The sequence below is a fragment of the Colius striatus genome, chromosome 6 (genome assembly GCF_028858725.1).
Source record: "Colius striatus isolate bColStr4 chromosome 6, bColStr4.1.hap1, whole genome shotgun sequence".
Lineage (NCBI taxonomy): Eukaryota > Metazoa > Chordata > Aves > Coliiformes > Coliidae > Colius > Colius striatus.
Window position 1 is genome coordinate 41301893 of NC_084764.1, and position 5234 is coordinate 41307126.

The following is a 5234-nucleotide window of genomic DNA, read 5'->3' on the forward strand; positions in this document are numbered from 1 at the left end:
TGATTTGCGTACTTTGAGTTACTGATCATGCTGTGAGAATTGTCTGATTCTGAAAATCCCAGCTCACGTTTGCAGAAGATTTGAGTATACTCCACTATCTGCTGAAGTGGCTGCTTAATGTCAGGACAGTCTTTAAACATGCTGGTAATGGAAACTTTTCACTCATTACAATCTCAAGTTGGAAGGGACCTCTAAAGATCATCCAGTCCAACCCCCTGCCAAAGCAGGTCTCATCTAGATCAGGTCACACAGGAACTTGTCCAGGTGGGTCTTGAAGACATCCAAGGAAGGAGCCTCCACACCTTCCCTGGGCAGCCTGTGCCAGGGCTCCCTCACCTCAATAGTTTAAGTGGAACTTTTTGTGTTCCAGCTTTTGTCACTAGACACTACAGCAAAAAAATGCTACCCCATCCCCTGAACATACAACTTCCAAATACTTGTAAGTATTAATGAGGTGCCCTCTCAGTCTCCTCTTCTCCAAGCTGAACAGTCCCAGATGCTGCAGCCTTTCCTCATAAGAAAGACACCAATGCTATACATTGGCACGTGCAGACATGCTTTGTTTGTTATAGTATTTTTCTCATCCTGTATTTTCTTTCTCCATATTCTTTCTAGCACAGTGAAGGCAGACACTGTAAAACATTTAGAAACTGGGTTGTAAAGGAATCATACTTGATTGTCTAAATATCTGTAGCTTGAGATGCTCTTCATTTCTATATCTTTGTGGTAGGCTTAAATACTCTAAAGCCAACTGCTGGCAGGTATTCTAAAGAGAACACTAAAGAGACTGTCCACATAAGTGTTAAGCATGTGTCTGGATCATGGAATATTTCTCTGGACTTTCCCTAAATACCAAAGTCATTGTTCAATAAACCCAGAATTGCCACATCAGGCAGCAATGGCATATACCAGGATTGAGAGAAAGGTTGTGATCAAGACAGAAAAATTGAGTCCAGAAAAAGATAATGAATGTAATAAAGGACATCTGATTGTAACAGCAGCAAACATCTGCCTGCAAAGCAGCCTTCACATAAAATGTTTCTGGGGTAGTATGCATTTACTTAGGCCTACAAATAAAAATACACCTAGACAGCACTGGATGTAGGCATCTGTTGCAAAGGTGACAGAATCAAGTCAATTACAATTGAGCTCCAAGGCAGCAATGACAACACAGAAATAATCATTGTGACGTTTTCAAAAGGCGAATGAAATAATTAAGAGAAGAGCAGTAGAAACAAGAAGCTGCAATCAAATCCTCCTCCAAATAGGCTACTGGCAGCTTTCGGAAAGGTGAAGGTTAGCAAAAAAGCAACCAGGTTAACAAAGTATTACCCAAGGGAATTCCTGACCACAAGAATAGCCAGGAACAGGGCTCAAAAGGACACAAGGAACACAGACATAAACCTGCAGAACACAGACATTTTTGTCAACAGCTTGATTCTGACCTCACCTGCATACTTGGTTTGAGATGCTTAGGTTGTTCTTTTTTAACTGTGGTGGATTTCCTTACTACTTCTTTGAACATCTGAGAAAGTGAGCTGCTCAGCTAAACATCTACAGTCTCCAGTCAAACAAACCTACAGCTGTGATTTGACATGAAAAAGAGGTATCAATGCATTAAAAAGACAGACACTCCCACCCCAGTAATTTCTTGCATGGTTAAGACATGAATACATCTGTATTGGTCAACTATTTTGGGGTTATATATGAAGGAGGACCTCTCATGTATCCCAAAGCCAAGACAGTAAAAATTAATCTTGAAGGAGATCGTATGTATGAAGGGGAATGGAATTGCATGGAATGGAATTGCATGGAATGGAATTGCATGGAATGGAATGGAATGGAATGGAATGGAATGGAATGGAATGGAACGGAACAGAACAGAACTATTTCAGTTGGAAGAGACCTACAACAATCATCCAGTCCAACTACCTGACAGCTTCAGGGCTGACCAAAAGTTAAAGCATGTTATTAAGGGCATTGTCCAAAAGCCTCTTAACCACTGACAGGCTTGGGGCATCGACCACCCCTCCAGGAAGCCTGTTCCACTGTTTGACTGCTCTCTTGGTAGGGAACTGTTTCTTAATGTCCAGTTTGAACCTTCCCTGGTGCAGCTTTGAACCATTCCAACACGAGCTCAGCATCTCCATCCCCATTTCCCCTCCTCAGAAAGCTACAGAGACCAGAGGTCATTGAGTCAGTGCCCATGACAGAGGAGCTGTCTTCCAGGGATTATTGGAGACATTAGTGACTGTAAAAAAAATAAAGGGTACTTTGATATAGCATACTTTGCAGATGAAAGTTTTTCTCTGTATCTGTATGAAAGCAACAAAGATATGATTTATCTGGGAAACCTGGGAAAGAAAAACCCTGGGTAATAGGAGAAAAAATGAAGACAGGTGTCCTGGTTTCAGCAGGGATGGAGTTAGTTAGTTTTCTTAGTAGCTGGTACAGGGCTGTGTTTTGGATTTAGTGTGAGAATAGTGTTGATAACACACTGGAGTTTTAATTGTTGTTAAGTAGCACTTACCCACCATTTGAATAAATCACAACCTAAATAAAAGAGACAAGCAACAGGTGGCTGGGTAAGGACTATTATTAAGCCTGTTTTACAAATGGAAAAGGATTCAGACAGTCAAAGCTCTGTTATAATTTACACCATATTCTACTTTTGTAACAGAGAACAAGTAAACTAAAATGAAGCTATGAAGGGGCCTAAAAAGTGTCACAAGAAATCAGGGGAATGAAATCGAGGTATTCTGAGATCCAGCTCATTGTCTGAATCATAAACCCCTTCCTTCATACATGGAGGAAAAACAACACACTTGATGCCAGTAAAGAAAATAAAAGAGCACTCTCATAAGCACCAATTTTTCCTTTATAAGCTGAACCTTACCCCATACAAATCATCCTACAAGAAGACAAGTGTTCCCCGTGCCCACAGGGTGATGATGGCAAACCCAGAGGGTACAGTAAAAGAGAATTGTGTTTTTACAGGATAATATGAGCATTGGGATGGGAAACACATTTCATACACAGTTTCTATCAGGATAAGAATATGGGGCTTCTGTTTTAGTAGGCAATGGGTTAGAGGAACACCTACTACACGATATTAGTACCGTAGCTACTACTTGTAATTGGTTAAATTAACAGGTTAAAGGTAGTTTGCTTTGTAGAGAATACTTATTTCATAGAGCATGATGTTACTCACCCATATCAAAGGCAGCAGATGATTCTCTCTCTCTCAGCTCTGGATGGTAACCTTGAGGGATGTCTCTGCTCAGAGAAGATTTTCAGACACACTCCAAAGGAGAGAGTGCAGAAATGCTCTCACACCCCTCAGAATGGTACTGGGCTTATATAGAATAAAGTGATTGACTGACAGTCATCTTGTTGAATTTACATCTCTGTAGAGATAGCAAGAACATCTAGTTTCCAGCAACAGCCTGTTACACTGCCTACTAGCTCAGGAATTTTCTCATCCTCCCAAGTTACTCTTGGAGACAGTCAAGTCAGGTTGGTCTGTAACAGCCTTTGCTGCTGGAAAACAACGTCACCTTCAGCTTGTATCTTCTCACTAGGGAGAGTTGCCTGCTACAGTAAGTTTCCCAGCTTGCCCAGAAACTCAATCCCACTGGACAGTTTATCCAGCATTGTCAGATTGGAGCTAAGTAGAGCAGAAAGGAAGTTTTCTAATGCCTACAGTATCTGGCCCCATCAAAACAGTGAAAAGAGAGCTTCGAGTGCCATCTAGAGGAGTGCACGCCTGCATAGAAAACACTTTTGTCAATGAAAGATGGAACTTCTCAAAATGATTTTCAAACTGACCCATCTATTACATGTGTTCATTGCACTGGGAACAAACCTATCCTCTGTCATTGCACCAAGTATTAATACAGTCCAGGGTCGGATATATTTGTTGGTGCAGGCTAATAAACCTGTGAAATGGAGCTCGTGAAAACCAGATGGGGAGGTTCTACTTTGCCAGAAATTTTAACTAGTGCATGGGAATCTCAAAACATGAAGCAGCCTTTGGAAAGGAAACAGGAGAGCAGAGTCCTAAAAGCACCTGCATCTTCCTCAAGATGTTTGCACAGATGTGAATACTCACAAAAAGTCACTGTTGTCAGTAAATGTAGCTACATGACTAAATAATCTGTCTTCAGAGCAACAGGCATTGATTTGTAATGATGGATAAACTATCAAAGGAATCTTGTAAGTAACTGAACAGAGGGCTAATGAGCAGCCTGGAAACTAAAAAGATGGAAAATTGGATGGGATCATCTCCAAAAATACCTCCTAGGGAAAGGACCTTATTTGTATGGAGATTTGAGTGTATTTGTGTATAATATTTGTATAATATAAATCAGATCACACTTAGATCATGGCAGGTCCCTTTGTCATTCTCAGGACAGGAATTCAAAAGCACCAAAATGCTGCCTCTGCAGGATGGGGAGGTTGTACTCTGATGGGGAAGCCTGTACTCTGGGTACCCAGTGTCTGTGGTAAGAGATGGCCTCAGAGCCAAAATGCAACTGAATGAGGCCCTGCCAGGAGGGGAGTGAAGCTGCACTTTCACAGCTCAGAGGCAGAGTGACAGGACAGGGTGTTTGCCCAGCCATTCTGTGGAACCGTGCTCTGGGTTTTGCCTTGGGTTCTCTTACCTCTGTTGTACATCAGTCCCAAAGTGAAAAGTTCTCTTTACAGCTCCATCTCCAGTGTCAGGCAAAGGTGCACAGCTCTGGTGAGGTTCCCAGAGCCCCAGTCCAATGTCACTCCTGCTGCTTCATGGCTGGAGCAGGTGCCCTGCTTGTCTTTACCCTCACTTCTGGAGTCACTCAGGGCAGAGTGGATATGGACACAAGGTACCAGATGGCTCAGACTCAACCCTGGGCAGTGCCAGGACAGCCCTAAAAGAGCAGGGAGGCTCTCCAAGCACTGCCCACAATGCAGGCAGGATGCTTTTGCCTCACCAGCACCCATGCAGCAGCTTTGCCCTACTCTCCCCATTCTATTTGTTGAATGAGCCAAACACACAGCCATCCAAATGCTCAAGGGGTCAGGGCAAGTTGAGCTGCAAACTGTACCTAAGACTTAAATCCCAGGCATTTACATCTGGCCATGAGCCTCAAATCCAAAATATAGCTATTTCCCCATACCTCTACTTCCTAAATGCTTTAAAGACTGCCCTTGCTGTTGTAGGTGATTACCCACGTGGTTCAAGGTGGCCAGGA